Source organism: Bos mutus, chromosome 10 (genome assembly GCF_027580195.1).
Source record: "Bos mutus isolate GX-2022 chromosome 10, NWIPB_WYAK_1.1, whole genome shotgun sequence".
Taxonomy (NCBI): domain Eukaryota; kingdom Metazoa; phylum Chordata; class Mammalia; order Artiodactyla; family Bovidae; genus Bos; species Bos mutus.
The window spans coordinates 34,773,216-34,790,848 of record NC_091626.1 but is presented as its reverse complement, the minus strand read 5'-3'; positions in this window follow the sequence as shown (position 1 = coordinate 34,790,848).

The window sequence follows — 17,633 nt, the reverse complement described above, 5'->3', positions numbered from 1 at the left end:
GTAAAATAAGTGTTGCGATCAGGTTGTGTAATTCTTCCCCCTTTGTTGTTGTTTTTCTTTTTTTTTTTAAACACTTTTGGATAATTGAAGCCATTTGTATTTCCAATAAATTTTAGAATCAGTGTGTCAATTTCTATGAATAAATTCTCCCAGATTTTCTTGTTATATTGTAATATATTGCTGTATGGAGAGAAAAAGAAATAAAAGATGTACAGATTGAAAAGGAAAAGTAAAACTCTCTTTATTTGCAGTTTTATTCTCATGGTGATTCATTTCTTCATATGGTTGGTGAGAATTTTGCTAGTTCCTCATCAGCCATGAGTTTCCCCTGTATTCAATACATAGAAGATCTATAGTCCCTGAGCTGTCAATTATAATCTGTATTAAAGTTACTAGAAGTATTGAGTGAGGCTAGAGTTTCAAAGGTTGCAAGGTAAAATATACAAAAAATGCAATCTTTTTTTTTTAATAGTCTAGCAATTAACTTAAAACACAATGATCAGTTCAGTTCAGTTCAGTCGCTCAGTCGTGTCCGACTCTTTGTGACCCCATGAATCGCAGCATGTCAGGCCTCCCTGTCCATCACCAACTCCTGGAGTTCACTCAAACTTATGTCCATTGAGTTGGTGATGCCTTCCGGCCATCTCATCCTCTGTCGTCCCCTTCTCCTCCTGCCTCCAATCCCTCCGAACATCAGAGTCTTTTCCAATGAGTCAGCTCTTCACATCAGGTGGCCAAAGTATTGGAGTTTCAGCTTTAGCATCATTCCTTCCAAAGAAATCCCAGGGCTGATCTCCTTCAGAATGGGCTGGTTGGATCTCCTTACAGTCCAAGGGACTCTCAAGAGTCTTCTCCAACACCACAGTTCAAAAGCATCAATTCTTCGGCGCTCAGCCTTCTTCACAGTCCAACTCTCACATCCATAGATGACCACAGGAAAAACCATAGCCTTGACTAGATGGACCTTTGTTGGCAAAGTAATGTCTCTGCTTTTGAATATGCTATCTAGGTTGGTCATAACTTTCCTTCCAAGGAGTAAGCATCTTTTAATTTCATGGCTGCAGTCACCATCTGCAGTGATTTTGGAGCCCCCCAAAAACTTACAATTAAAAACAATACTATGTATACTAGCATAAAAATGTGAAATACTTGGACAACAATGTAACTAAAGATGATAGTGTTGAATAGAAAGGAATTGCTCCAGTCTTAGGGTGAAAATATCTGGTCTTTCATCATTAAGTCTGATGTTACCCGTAGATGTTTTGTAGTTTTCCTTTATCAGGTTGAGGCAGTTGCCTTCTGTTCCTAGTTTGCTGAGCACTTTGATCAAGAATGGATGTAGAAGTTTGTCAGCTACTTTTTCTGCATCTATTGAGAAGATGATATGATTTTTCTTCCTTAATCTGTTAGTATGTTGAATTGTGTTGATTGATTTTTGAATGTTGACCCATTCCTGCATTCCTGGAATAAACACCACTTGGTCTTATGTATTATTCTTTTTTAATGATTGTTGGATTTCTTTGGATAAAATTTTAAGAATTTTTATGTCTATGTTCTTATTAATGAAAAATGTTGGTTTTCTTAATGTTTTTGCCCAGGGTTTTTACCAAGATAATTCTGACCTCATAAAATGAGTTGGGAGTTGTTTCTTTATCTTCCATTTTCTTGAAGTATTTGTGAAAAACTGATATTATTTCTTCTTTAAATGTTTAGTACAATTCCTTAGTGAAGCTGTCAGGTCCTGGAGGGCTTTTCTTTTTTAGTACAAATTCAATTTCTTTAATAGATATAAGGGCATTTTGGGTTGTTTCTCTTTTTCTTTTCTTTTTTGCATACAAAAAGCTGTAGATACTTTTCCTTATGTAGTAGGAGCACTTACATAAGTTTTACTGTCTTAGCAAAATTTTAAGTATACAGTACAGTATTGTTAACCACATGCCATACATTGCACCATAAATCTTCAGAACTTATTTATTTTGTGTCACTGAAACATTATACCTTTTCACCAATACCTCCCCAGTTTGTCTCTCCCTTGTCCGCTAATGGCCACCTTCTTTCTACCTTATCCCCTGGAAACCACCATCTACTCTCTATGTTTAATTATTTAGATTCCATATTTGAGATCATGTAGTGTCTGTCTTTTTGTGACTGGTGTATTTCACTTAGTGTAACGTTCTGCAGGTCCGTCCATCTTGGTGCAAATGGCAGGATTTCTTCCTTTTTAAAGTCTCAACAGTAATCCTATCTATTGCCATATCTTGTTTCTTGTGAATAATGCTGCAATTAACATGGGAATACAGATATTTCTTTGAGGGCTAGAGTTCAGTTCCTTTGGATATATACTCAGAAGTGCTCTTTAGTTTCTAAATAGTTGGAACTCTTTTTGTTATTGATTTCATACTTAATTCTGTGTAATTACATAATATACTTTGGAGAGGTGAATCGTTTTGAATTTATTGAGACTTATTTTATTGCCCAGATTATGGTTTTGGTAAATGTGCAGTTGATAAAAATGCATATTTTTGTTGCTGCTGATGGACAATGTTCTATAAATGCCTTTAGATTAATTTGTTAGGTAATGTTTTTGTAGTGTTTTACATCCTTATTGTATTTCTGTCTGGTTTTTTACTAATCATTGAAATTAGATATTGAAATCTCTAACTTTAATTATGAGTTTGTCTACTTATCCTTCTAATTCCATTATTTTTTATTTCATACATTTTGAAACTTTTAAATTATCTGAATAAACATTCAGGATTGTTGTGTACTCCTGATGAATCAATCTCTTTATTGTTATGTAATGATTTTTTTTTTTTCTGGGAATATTCCTTATTCTGAAATCTACATAGATCTTAGTCTAGCCACTGGGCTTTCTTTTGATTATTATTAGTGTAATTTATCTTTTTCATCCTTTTTTAAAATTTGTAATCTCTCTCTCTTTCTATATATATAATTTTTACTTGAAGTGAGATACTTGTAGATGGCATACATAGTTGAATCTTGCTTTCTTTTATCTAATCTTAGTCTGTTTGTTAATTGGTGAGTTTAGGCCATTTCTGTTTAAGGTAATTATTTTTATTGTTGGATTTAAATGTTACTGTTTGTTCTCTATTTGTCTTATCTACTCTTTGTTCTTCTTTGCTTTTTACCTTCTTTTAGATTGGATGCATATTATGTTTCTGTTTTAGTTTTTTATTTCTTATTAGCTATACCTTTTTGTTTAGTATTTGCACTAGAGTTTACAGTATATTTTAAAAATTTATCACAGTCCACCTTCAAATAATATTATAGTCCTTTCCATAGACATTCCCACCAACTGTACAAGAGAACTGTATACTTTCTCTCCTTTTCTTTTGCCATTGTTTTACTACTAGATATGTTGTATACCCAACAATACATTGTTATTATCTTTGCTTTTAAATGATCTTATAGATAGATTAGAAATTTGAAAATTACATTTATCTACATTTTCACCATTTCCAATGCTCCTCATTCTTTTCTGTAGATCCAAATTTTCACCTGGCATTATTTTCCTTCCACTGAAGGACATCCTTTAACACATGCAGGGATTCTTGTGATATTGTCTTTCAGACTTTGTGTGTCTGAAAAAATCTTTATTGCACTTTCATTTTTATGGGAAGTTTTTTCTAGGTATAAAATTCTAGCTGGTCCACTTTTTTGTTAATGAACTTTGAAGAGGTTCTCACAATATCCTTGACTTGCATTGTTTCTTATGAGAAGCCCATTGCCATTTTTATCATTTGGGTTTGTTTAGCTTATTACGTATTGGAGAAGGAAATGGCAACCCACTCCAGTGTTCTTGCCTGGAGAATCTCAGGGACGGGGGAGCCTGGTGGGCTTCTGTCTATGGGGTCACACAGAATCGGACAGGACTGAAGCGACTTAGCAGCAGCAGTAGCAGCAGCTTCTTATGTAAGTGATTTTATAATTTTCTTAAAGTATGGAAGATCTTGTGGCCATTTTTTATTCAAATATTTTTTTCTGTACTGTTCTCCTTTGGCACTCTTGTTACATGTTAGGCTGTGTGATTATCCAAAACCACAGGATCGCCTTTATTAAAAGTCTTTTTTATTTTCTTACAATAATTATTTCTTTTTAATTGGAAGATAATTGCTTTACAATTTTGTGTTGGTGTCTGTCATACATCAACATGAATCAGCCATAGGTATATGTATGTCCCCTCCCTCTTGAACCTCCCTTCCACCTTCCACTCCATCTCATCCCTCTAGATTGTCAGAGAGTACTGGGTTGAGCTCCATGTGTCACACAGCAAATTTCCCACTAGCTATCTATTTTACATATGGTAATGTATATGTTTCAATTTGTCCCCCCTCACCTTCCCCCACTGTGTCTTGTTTTTTTTTTTTTTTTTTTTTTATGGCCGAGTAATAGTCCATTGTATGTATGTACCACAACTTCTTTATCCATTCATCTGTTGATGGACATCTAGGTTGCTTCCTTGTCCTGGCTATTATAAATAGTGCTTCAGTGATCATTGGGGTACATGTGTCTTTTACAATTGTGATTTTCTCAGGGTATATGCCCAGTAGCGGGATTGCTCAGTCATATAGTAGTTTTGTTCCTAGTCTTTTTTTTTTTTTTTTTTTAAGAAATCTTCTTACTGTTCTTCATAGTGGCTATGTCAATTTACATTCCCACAAACTGTGCAGAAGGGTTCCCTTTTCTCCACATCCTCTCCAGCTTTTTTCGTGTGTAGATTTTTTGACGCTGGCCATTTTGACTAGTGTGAGTAACACCTCATTGTAGTTTTGATTTGTACTTCTCTAGGAAATGGCACCCCACTCCAGTACTCCTGCCTGGAAAATCCCAAGGACAGAGGAGCCTGGCGGGCTATAGTCCATGGGGTCGCAAAGAGTCAGACATGACTGAGCAACTTCACTTTCACAATAAGAAGTGATGTTGTGCACTTTTTTATGGTTTATTAGCCATCTATTTGTCTTCTTCAGAGTAATATCTGTTTAGGTCTTCTGCCCATTTTTTGATTGGGTTGTTTGTTTTTCTGATATTGAGCTGCATGAGTTGCTTGTATATTTTGGAGATTAATCCTTTGTCAGTTGCTTCATTTGCAATTATTTACTCCCATTCTGAGGGTTGTCTTTTCATCTTGTTTATGGTTTCTTTTGCTGTACAAAAGCTTAATTAGGTCCCATTTGTTCATTTTTGTTTTTATTTCCGTTACTCTAGGAGATATGGAGGGACTTTCTGCGACTTATGCCAAATAGTCTCCTGTGTTTTCCTCTTAAGAGTTTTATAGTTTCTGGTCTTAGATTTAGGCCTTTAATCCATTTTTAATTTATCTTTGTGTATGGTGTTATGAAATGTTCTAATTTCATTCTTTCACTTCAGTCATGTCTGACTCTGCAACCCCCATGGACCTGCCAGGCTCCTCTGTCCATGGCATTCTCCAGACAAGAATCTTGGAGTGAGTTGTCATGCCTTCCTCTAAGGGATCCTCCCAGCCCAGGGATCAAACCCACATCTCTAATGTCTCCTGCATTGGCAGGGCATGTTCTTTACCACTAGTGCCACCTGGGAAGTCCTTACTAAACAGTAGCGTAGTATTAGTCACTCAGTCATGTCTGAATCTTTGCGATCCCATAGACTGTATCCCACCAGGCTCCTCCGTCCATGGGATTCTCTAGGCAAGAATACTGGCATGGATTGCCATTCCCTTCTTCAAAGGATCTTCCTGGCCCAGGGATCGAATGTGGGTCTCCTGCATTGCAGGCAGATTCTTTACTGTTTGAGCTACAGGAACAGTAGTTGTTATTGATAGTTGTAATCACACTTTGTATAGGGCTCCACATCCTGATTTAAAATCCAATTATAATCATTTGATGCATTGTTTTATAGCATTCATTGATGCATAATTAATTACCAAATGCATAAACTATTCCCTAGTTTATAGACATAAATTGTGTCTGGTTTATTTATAATTTTTCCTGTGATTACAATACATCTTTATTGCTATCTTATGTAAATTTAAAAATTCTTAATGTAGCTAATTTGAAGATAGTTTTGGCCTCTATAACAGATGTTCCTGCATTAGTTCATGTGAAATTAACTGGATCTCAACTCTTCACTCTGTCTTCCCTGACCCTTCTTAGTCTTAAGAGAATGTTCTTGCTCTGTTTCCTGTGGTAGCTAAGAAGAGGGACTGAGCTGTGAGGGTTGAGCTGCAAGGGACACTTCCCACTCTAAACTCTTTCTACTCTTTGTCCTGAGATTTGGGAAATACCACTGACTTTGGTTTGACTGCCTTCATTACCATTCATGGTTCCTCTTGTTTTTTTCTCCTGCAGGCTCTTTGTCTGTTGGGATGTGTAAATCAATCTCTAAAAACTGACTTTAGTTTTGCACAATTTTGCTTCCATCTTGGTAATAATGCTTCATTGTTTCCATTACACAATTATGTTAGCAGAATCTGATTTTGAGTAGACTATAGTGAAGAATTATACTGCAACATGATATTTAAAGTTAAGGAGTTATAATGGCAAATTAATTAGCCTTATCTGTTTGGTTTTCTCATGAAAGGTAATTATTTGTTAATGAGGGCTCAATGTTTTACTGAGAACAGGCTGACTAAAATATTGACTGTAGATAGAGCTTTCCTGGGAAAAAGAGAACGTGTGAATTATAAAAACCTGTAAAGTTTGAGTATTATCTCAAATGTGCTCTAATGTTTGCTATTGCAAACCTCACAGAGCCCTTGACTGGAAGACTGCAACTGTGATATTTTAGTCCAAACAGAGAGGGGAAAGACTCACAGGTTTATCCTGTTATCTGAAAGGACCCTGCCCTGCTCACTGTCACCAGCAATGAATTTGGGGTCTGAAGAATGGAGAGCCATTTTTTCCTGGTTCCTCTCCAGCTCCTCTTGGTTGGTAGGTTTTCTTGGCTTCTCCTTAGCAACCTCCTTCTTCCTTCTCTGCCCTGTTTCCGCCTGGGCCCTGCCTGACACTTGCCTCACCTCCTTATAATTCCTGTCCAGTTTCAATGGTCATGGCTCTTGACATTTTTAGAATATCCATCAGGAAAACAAATTACTTTTGTGGGTATGTTTACAGCATAGAGCATAGCTCTATACAGTCAGCAAAAACAAGACCAGGAGCTGACTGTGGCTCAGACCATGAACTCCTAATTGCCAAATTCAGACTTAAATAGAAGAAAGTAGGGAAAACCACCAGACCATTCAGGTATGACCTAAATCAAATCCCTTATGATTATACAGTGGAAGTGAGAAATAGATTTAAGGGCCTATATCTGATAGATAGAGTGCCTGATGAGCTATGGAATGAGGTTCGTGACATTGTACAGGAGACAGGGATCAAGACCATCCCCATGGAAAAGAAATGCAAAAAAGCAAAATGGCTGTCTGGGGAGGCCTTACAAATAGCTGTGAAAAGAAGAGAAACGAAAAGCAAAGGAGAAAAGGAAAGATATAAACATCTGAATGCAGAGTTCCAAAGAATAGCAAGAAGAGATAAGAAAGCCTTTTTCAGGGATCAATGCAAAGAAATAGAGGAAAACAACAGAATGCAAAAGACTAGAGATCTCTTCAAGAAAATCAGACATACCAAAGGAACATTTCATGCAAAGATGGGCTCTATAAAGGACAGAAATGGTATGGACCTAACAGAAGCAGAAGATATTAAGAAGACATGGCAAGAATACATAGAAGAACTGTACAAAAAAATTTTCACCACCCAGATAATCACGATGGTGTGATCAGTGACCTAGAGCCAGACATCCTGGAATGTGAAGTCAAGTGGGCCTTAGAAAGCATCACTACAAACAAAGCTAATGGAGGTGATAGAATTCCAGTTGAGCTATTCCAAATCCTGAAAGATGATGCTGTGAAAGTGCTGTACTCAATATGCCAGCAAATTTGGAAAACTCAGCAGTGGCCACAGGACTGGAAAAGGTCAGTTTTCATTCCAATCCCAAAGAAAGGCAATGCCAAAGAATGTTCAAACTACCGCACAATTGTACTCATCTCACATGCTAGTAAAGTAATGCTCAAAATTCTCCAAGCCAGGCTTCAGCAATATGTGAACCGTGAACTTCCTGATGTTCAAGCTGGTTTTCGAAAAGGCAGAGGAACCAGAGATCAAATTGCCAACATCCGCTGGATCATGGAAAAAGCAAGAGAGTTCCAGAAAGACATCTATTTCTGCTTTATTGACTATGCCAAAGCCTTTCACTATGTGGATCACAATAAAACTGTGGAAAATTCTGAAAGAGATGGGAATACCAGACCATCTGACCTGCCTCTTGATAAATTTGTATGCAGGTCAGGAAGCAACAGTAAGAACTGGACATGGAACAACAGACTGCTTCCAAATAGGAAAAGGACTACGTCAAGGCTGTATATTGTCACCCTGCTTATTTAACTTATATGCAGAGTACATCATGAGAAACGCTGGACTGGAAGAAACACAAGCTGGAATCACGAATGCCGGGAGAAATATCAATAACCTCAGATATGCAGATGACACCACCCTTATGGCAGAAAGTGAAGAGGAGCTCAAAAGCCTCTTGATGAAGGTGAAAGAGGAGAGTGAAAAAGTTGGCTTAAAGCTCAACATTCAGAAAACAAAGATCATGGCATCTGGTTCCATCACTTCATGGGAAATAGATGGGGAAACAGTGGAAACAGTGTCAGACTTTATTTTTCTGGGCTCCAAAATCACTACAGATGGTGACTGCAGCCATGAAATTAAAAGACGCTTACTCCTTGGAAGGAAAGTTATGACCAACCTAGATAGCATATTCAAAAGCAAAGACGTTACTTTGCCAACAAAGGTTTGTCTAGTCAAGGTTATGGTTTTTCCTGTGGTCGTGTATGGATGTGAGAGTTGGACTGTGAAGAAGGCTGAGCGCCGAAGAATTGATGCTTTTGAACTGTGGTGTTGGAGAAGACTCTTGAGAGTCCCTTGGACTGCAAGGAGATCCAACCAGTCCATTCTGAAGGAGATCAGCCCTGGGATTTCTTTGGAAGGAATGATGCTAAAGCTGAAACTCCAGTACTTTGGCCACCTCATGCGAAGAGTTGACTCATTGGAAAAGACTCTGATGCTGGGAGGGATTGGGGGCAAGAGGAGAAGGGGACGACAGAGGATGAGATGGCTGGATGGCATCACTGACTTGATGGAAATGAGTCTGAGTGAACGCTGGGAGTTGGGAACGGACAGGGAGGCCTGGCGTGCTACGATTCATGGGGTCACAAAGAGTTGGACATGACTGAGCAACTGATCTGATCTTACAGCATAACTTTGATGCATAAAAAGTCTTTCTTCTCCTAAATAAGGACAGTACAAAGAGGGTAAAGTTCAGTTCAGTCACTCAGTCGTGTCTGACTCTTTGTGACCCCATTAACCGCAGCACGCCAGGCCTCCCAGTCCATCACCAACTCCGAGAGTCTACCCAAACTCATGTCCATTGAGTCGGTGATGCCATCCAACCATCTCATCCTCTGTCATCCCCTTCTCCTCCTGCCTTCAATCTTTCCTAGCATCAGGGTCTTTTCTTTTTTTTAAATTTTATTTTATTTTTAAACTTTACATAATTGTATTAGTTTTGCAAATATCAAAATGAATCCATCACAGGTATACATGTGCTCCCCATCCTGAACCCTCCTCCCTCCTGCCTCCCCATACCATCCCTCTGGGTCGTCCCAGTGCACTAGCCCCAAGCATCCAGTATCGTGCATTGAACCTGGACTGGCATCTCGTTTCATACATGATATTTTACATGTTTCAATGCCATTCTCCCAAATCTTCCCACCCTCTCCCTCTCCCACAGAGTCCATAAGACTGTTCCATACATCAGCGTCACTTTTGCTGTCTTGTACACAGGGTTATTGTTATCATCTTTCTAAATTCCATATATATGCGTTAGTATACTGTATTGGTGTTTTTCCTTCTGGCTTACTTCACTCTGTATAATAGGCTCCAGTTTCATCCACCTCATTAGAACTGATTCAAATGTATTCTTTTTAATGGGTGAGTAATACTCCATTGTGTATATGTACCACAGCTTTCTTATCCATTCATCTGCTGATGGACATCTAGGTTGCTTCCATGTCGTGGCTATTATAAACAGTGCTGTGATGAACATTGGGGTACACGTGTCTCTTTCCCTTCTGGTTTCCTCAGTGTGTATGCCCAGCAGTGGGATTGCTGGATCATAAGGCAGTCCTATTTCCAGTTTTTTAAGGAATCTCCACACTGTTCTCCATAGTGGCTGTACTAGTTTGCATTCCCACCAACAGTGTAAGAGGGTTCCCTTTCCTCCACACCCTCTCCAACATTTATTATTTGTAGACTTTTGGATCGCAGCCATTCTGACTGGTGTGAAATGGTACCTCATAGTGGTCTTGATTTGCATTTCTCTGATAATGAGTGATGTTGAGCATCTTTTCATGTGTTTGTTAGCCATCTGTATGTCTTCTTTGGAGAAATGTCTATTTAGATCTTTGGCCCATTTTTTGATTGGGTCATTTATTTTTCTGGAGTTGAGCTGGAGGAGTTGCTTGTATATTTTTGAGATTAGTTGTTTGTCAGTTGCTTCATTTGCTATTATTTTCTCCCATTCTGAAGGCTGTCTTTTCACCTTGCTAATAGTTTCCTTTGATGTGCAGAAGCTTTTAAGTTTAATTAGGTCCCATTTGTTTATTTTTGCTTTTATTTCCAATATTCTGGGAGGTGGGTCATAGAGGATCCTGCTGTGATGTATGTCAGAGAGTGTTTTGCCTATGTTCTCCTCTAGGAGTTTTATAGTTTCTGGTCTTACGTTGAGATCTTTAATCCATTTTGAGTTTATTTTTGTATATGGTGTTAGAAAGTGTTCTAGTTTCATTCTTTTACAAGTGGTTGACCAGATTTCCCAGCACCACTTGTTAAAGAGATTGTCTTTAATCCATTGTATATTCTTGCCTCCTTTGTCAAAGATAAGGTGTCCATATGTGCGTGGATTTATCTCTGGGCTTTCTATTTTGTTCCATTGATCTATATTTCTGTCTTTGTGCCAGTCCAGACGGCTTCACAGCTGAATTCTACCAAAAATTTAGAGAAGAGCTAACACCTATCCTGCTCAAACTCTTCCAGAAAATTGCAGAGGAAGGTAAACTTCCAAACTCATTCTATGAGGCCACCATCACCCTAATACCAAAACCTGACAAAGATCCCACAAAAAAAGAAAACTACAGGCCAATATCACTGGTGAACATAGATGCAAAAATCCTAAACAAAATTCTAGCAATCAGAATCCAACAACACATTAAAAAGATCATACACCATGACCAAGTGGGCTTTATCCCAGGGATGCAAGGATTCTTCAATATCCGCAAATCAATCAATGTAATATACCACATTAACAAATTGAAAAATAAAAACCATATGATTATCTCAATAGATGCAGAGAAAGCCTTTGACAAAATTCAACACCCATTTATGATAAAAACTCTCCAGAAAGCAGGAATAGAAGGAACATACCTCAACATAATAAAAGCTATATATGACAAACCCACAGCAAACATTATCCTCAATGGTGAAAAATTGAACGCATTTCCTCTAAAGTCAGGAACAAGACAAGGGTGCCCACTTTCACCATTACTATTCAACATAGTTTTGGAAGTTTTGGCCACAGCAATCAGAGCAGAAAAAGAAATAAAAGGAATCAAATTGGAAAAGAAGAAGTAAAACTCTCACTATTTGCAGATGACATGATCCTCTACATAGAAAACCCTAAAGACTCCACCAGAAAATTACTAGAACTAATCAATGATTATAGTAAAGTTGCAGGATATAAAATCAACACACAGAAATCCCTTGCATTCCTATACACTAATAATGAGAAAACAGAAAGAGAAATTAAGGAAACAATTCCATTCACCATTGCAACGAAAAAAGAATAAAATACTTAGGAATATATCTACCTAAAGAAACTAAAGACCTATATATAGAAAACTATAAAACACTGGTGAAAGAAATCAAAGAGGACACTAATAGATGGAGAAATATACCATGTTCATGGATTGGAAAAATCAATATAGTGAAAATGAGTATACTATCCAAAGCAATTTATAGATTCAATGCAATCCCTATCAAGCTACCAACAGTATTCTTCACAGAGCTAGAACAAATAATTTCACAATTTGTATGGAAATACAAAAAACCTCGAATAGCCAAAGCGATCTTGAGAAAGAAAAATGGAACTGGAGGAATCAACCTACCTGACTTCAGGCTCTACTACAAAGCCACAGTTATCAGGGTCTTTTCAAATGAGTCAACTCTTTGCATCAGGTGCCCGAAGTATTGGAGTTTCAGCTTCAACATCAGTCCTTCCAATGAACACCCAGGACTGGTCTCCTTTAGGATGGACTGGTTGGATCTCCTTGCAGTCCAAGGGACTCTCAAGAGTCTTCTCCAACACCACAGTTCAAAAGCATCAATTCTTCGGCACTCAGCTTTCTTCACAATCCAACTCTCACATCCATATATGACCACTGGAAAAACCATAGCCTTGACTAGATGGACCTTTGTTGACAAAGTAATGTCTCTGCTTTTTAATATGCTTTCTAGTTTGGTCTTAACTTTCTTTCCAAGGAGTAAGCGTCTTTTAATTTCATGGCTGCAATCACCATCTGCAGTGATTTTGGAGCCTCTCAAAATAAAGTCTGTCACTGTTTCCACTGTTTCCCCATCTATTTGCCATGAAGTGATGGGACTGGATGCCATGATCTTCGTTTTCTGAATGTTGAGCTTTAAGCCAACTTTTTCACTCTCTCTTTCACTTTCGTCAAGAGGCTGTTTAGTTCTTCTTCACTTTCTGCCATAAGGGTGGTGTTATCTGCATATCTGAGGTTTTTGATATTTCTCCTGGCAATCTTGATTCCAACTTGTGCTTCTTCCAGTCCAGCATTTCTCATGATGTACTCTGCATATAAGTTAAATAAGCAGGGTGACAATATACAGCCTTGATGTACTCCTTTTTCTATTTGGAAGCAGTCTGTTGTTCCATGTCCAGTTCTAACTGTTGCTTCCTGACCTACATACAAATTTCTCAAGAGCGCAAACGGGACAGGTAATCCCTTGTAACACAGGAAGGATTAATATTCATAACAGAAGTGATAAAATGTCCCTAATTTATGAACTCTTTCCTATTTTTGAACCTTAATCCAAGCTGTCCATCATAATATAAAAAGATAGAATTTCATATTAGGAGAATTAAAAGTAAGATGTTCCTAGCTACTTTGTGGTTTTCCAGGAAGTTATAGGCTGACTACATTTTATCTAGATGTGCAGGGGCTGGGGGTAGGGGAAGATTGTGGCCCCCTTTTGATTTTCTTATGTATTGTGAAATTTTAGACGTGTTTAATGATGAGTTATCAGTGTTACAAGTAAAGTAGAATACATTCTGCCTTCAGAAATGACATTGATGAATGATCAGAAAAATATGGTGGACAGTTTTGGGGATAAAAGCTGCTGAAGTGGTATATGAGCTCTAAGGAGGATGGTGGATATGAACTCGACTTGCATTACATGTTGCAAGACAGTTTTGTTGATATTGGAAAGAAACAAGCCTTCCGTTTTTAAAGACCTTGCTGTTTAAAAATCTATCAAGTACATCAGGGAAAAGTGAGATAATACATATATATTTTTACATCCGAGTGAGATACATACAGAGAATATTTCTTCTTTGTATCCCTATAACTTTGTTACTATGGGATTTACTATGCTTCAAGGATGTGTCTTTATATTTTAATATACATTTGAAAAAAATTAAAGGCCACTTAAGTGAGAATCTTGGGAATGGTAAAACAGTAGAGGTTTCTAATACCATTTAATATGTAGGTTCCAAACTGAAAGCCTGAGTGGCCTTTGTATTAAATGGGCTAGTTTTATAGAATGAATATTTTCAGAACCACTGAAGCAAGATCTAATGTATTTCATATGTTCTAACACTTGGCACATGGAAATTTTTTCATTTGGCGTGGGTCATGAACCAAATGATGAGATGTATTGTCACTTTAAGTCTTTTTCTCTAAATATAAAATTAAAAGGAGAGGTAAAGGAATTGAGCTCTAGAAAACGAAGAGAGAATGCATTGATTTTTTTTTTTTTTGGTCTGGGATAGTTTTATTTGGTGACTTAGAAGAAGTGCCTAGGTCCCTGTCAGCCTTACTATGCCAAGTAGGGTTGTGGACCCACAGCATGGACTTCACTGGGAGCTTAGGAGGCCTGTGGAGTCTCTGAGCTATTGAATCAGTGTTCATTTTAACACAATCCCCATGAGGTCCATAAGCACAGTAAAGTTTAAGAGGCAGTTCTCGAAACCGATGAGGTCTGCCAGTGTATCACGATGTCTGAGTTATCCTTCTTGATTCCTTGGGGAATACTTTTAAGAAGCAACCTGCACCTTCCTCCTATGACTTATATCTTCCTACATTTGATTACTTTCCTAGTTCAAAATGAGAAAATCAGGAAGTTTTAAGGGGTTAGAGAAATGTCAGTGAATTGAGTATGCATAAAATAAACTTAGGAACTGGGTAAGAACTGGAAAATTTTGAAGGATAACAATTCCAAGCAGATTATTGGTATCCACATGGTTAAACCATTGGGAAAAAACCTCTTCAACTTAAGGTCCTTGCTTGTAGCAATTAACCAGAATGCTGGTTTGAAAGGGTGCTGTCTGGCTCACAGGTCTCTGGGTGGGCTGGGGAGTCAGCCTGCGGAACTAGTCTGGTGGACACTCCTCTTATTGCACAGTGTTAGCGGCTTCAGCTTGCACCCCACATGCCCTTGGTACTGAACACTGCATGCTCACATCAGCCCTGCTGCTGCAGGGGATCTCTGGTGAGCTCTGTACTTTTGGGCTTGTCTGATTGGTGGTGACCAATGCAAGGAAGCTGGGAAAGCAAGTCTTCGGCATGTTCACTGTCATTGTGGGAGAGCACTGCCTCCTTAGGCTGGAATTCTCCATCCATAGGAAGGGGGTTGGGATACAGGTGGACAAAAAGAACAATAAACGTTGGAGAAAGTTGCCTGGGTGTTTGAGTGTGTATGAATGTGTGTGTTCAGTATCCTAGAGACATTTATTTCAATAGGACGTCTTTTTGACTTTATGATGAAGGTCAATCAGGAAAGTAGGATTGATTTTACAAAGTTTGCTTTTTTGTTGAAAGGGCCGACACACACATTTCAAAAGTACCAGTCCTTCTTTTAAGTCATATTTAGCCAGGGGAAAACTTGATGTTTCTGTGAGATTAAAAAATTTCCTGACACTAACTCTGAAATAGGGAGTTCATTGCCTTCATTTTTGGAATGACGTTCTCATTTAGTGAAATCCTGACCCATATAATCAAGATAACAAGGGATTTTTAATTTGCCCGAATGACTCAGTTGTGGAGTACACACTTTGACTTGTGTTCTGCTGGGAGGTTGAGAAATTAACACTTGCTTGGTGTACATGAGACACGAAGCAAAAAACAAAATCAACTTGCACTGTGTCATATTTGTACTGAGATAACACAGAGGAACAGCTGTGACTCTTTCAAATGACTCCATTTGTTTGATAATTGCTGGATAAAAATAGTGCCACTATTGGCTATTTCAGGATGACAGATGGCGTTCTAGATTGTGTTCCTTTCCTCATAGCCCAAAAGAACAGGGCTGGGTCTCGCAGAGAATTTTTGTCTATGTGCGAGATAGCATCAGGGAAGGGCCAGGACACCATTTCAAGTTTCTGTTCTGCAGATAGGTAGGAAGCAGGGAGTGTGATGTAAGGGAAACAGGGAACTGAATTTTTCCAGCCTGAGCAATGACAGGAAATAAAGGCATCGGTCTGTTGCTTAGGAGCAGAAGTATCTTGTGCCTTTGCTACAGCTGGAGGAACCAGGTAATTTGCTTTCAGAGCTCACCCATCTCCTGTTCAAACAGAGCTGACATGAGCCCTCTTTTTATCTTGGCTTTGCAGAGTAGAGGGAGAGTGGTCATTAGACCCCTAGCTTTCTCCCATTCAGCAAACTTCTCTGCTGTTTCTAATGCATTGTCTCAAAACTATGCCAATCAAAAGTCTGTTAATTGGGGATAAAACAGATTTTCTTCAGGAGCTGGCCCTTGGGTATTTTTCTCAACCAGAAAGCAAATGGAGCCCCACGTGAGTGGAGTAGAGAATTTTCTTTCACCTGAGTGGCATGCAATGTTTGATATCTTATTGGTGTCCTCACTCTTACCTCAAGGAGGGCAGATTGTCACATATGCACCCTCACATTTTGGTCTGAAGTCAAGGAGGGAGGCAGGAACATTGATCTTTTGTGAAGTCTGAGGGCCCACGTCCTCATACTAAGAAGGTCAGACAAAGATTTACAACCTTACCCGTGTATGTGAATCTCTTTTGGAGATTTTATAACATAAATTAACCTGAGACCTACTCCCCAAATTTTGATTCTCTGGGTCTTTGGTATAGCTCAGGCCCCTGTAGGTAAAAAATTTCCCAGGTAATCAGAGCTTAAAAGTCAGTCCCATTTTCTCCCTACTCAGCTCCTGCTGAAGAGTGTTGGGTGCCTAGAACAGGCCGGTGACAGGAAGCCCTGGGTATGAAGTTCTTGGGCTTCCTCGTTCTTGACCAGAGCTGCATGCTTGCCCCGAGTCCTTCTCTCTAGGAAGCTCTGTGGACACTTACATGGCTCCTGCAAGGGTGAGTTTCTTGTTTTTCCATAGTTTAAATGGAAATAGTTACTCTCATAGGAGCACTCAGAAGGAGACTTGAGACTTGTGGTTGGGTAGAAAAACAGTGGAAATATTGAGGCAGTGACTAGGCTATAGGAAAGGCTTCCCAGATGACACAGCAGTAAAGAATCCACCTGCCAATTTAGGAGATGCAGGTTCCATCTCTGGGTTGGGAAGATCCCCTGGAAGAGGAAATGGTAATCCTCTCCAGTATTTTTGCCTGGGAAATTCCGTGGACAGAGGAGCTTGGCCAGCTACAGTTTTCCAATGGAGTCAGGCAGGAGTCAGATACAACTTAGTGACTGAACCAACAACAAGAAGCCTATAGGAAACGGGTTAGAAGAGCTCTGATCCCCAAGTGTTTCTGACCTGCAAGAATGGTAAGAACAGAACCTTCTGGGCATGTAGGCATACATCATAAACACATCATGCCTGAGAAAGGACCTGGAGGGTGTGAACACCTCTTAATTCTACTCACCCTTCTCTAGGGGTTCAAGGAAAATCAAATAGCTTAACTAAGAGTATTTTAGTTGTAGCAGCAAATAATTTTAAAGGCGAATGAGATGTAGTTCCCATTTGCCTCTTTTTTTTAATCCTCAGAAGAAATCAGTGATTATTGTTACATTGAAAATGAACGTATATTAGAAATTATATAATCTTAAAACATCTTCAGTCTGATAATAAAAGAAGTGTCAACCATTTCTCCTAGAAAGCCGCAAGCCAAAGGCAGTTATTTCTTGGCACATTTTTGCTCAGTTATGTAAATGGGCCTTTGTGGGAACACCAGAGTTGATCCAGAAATCTCGTTTTAAAGAGAGCTATCACATACAGGAGAGGGAGCTCCGTGGGCAGTTCTGA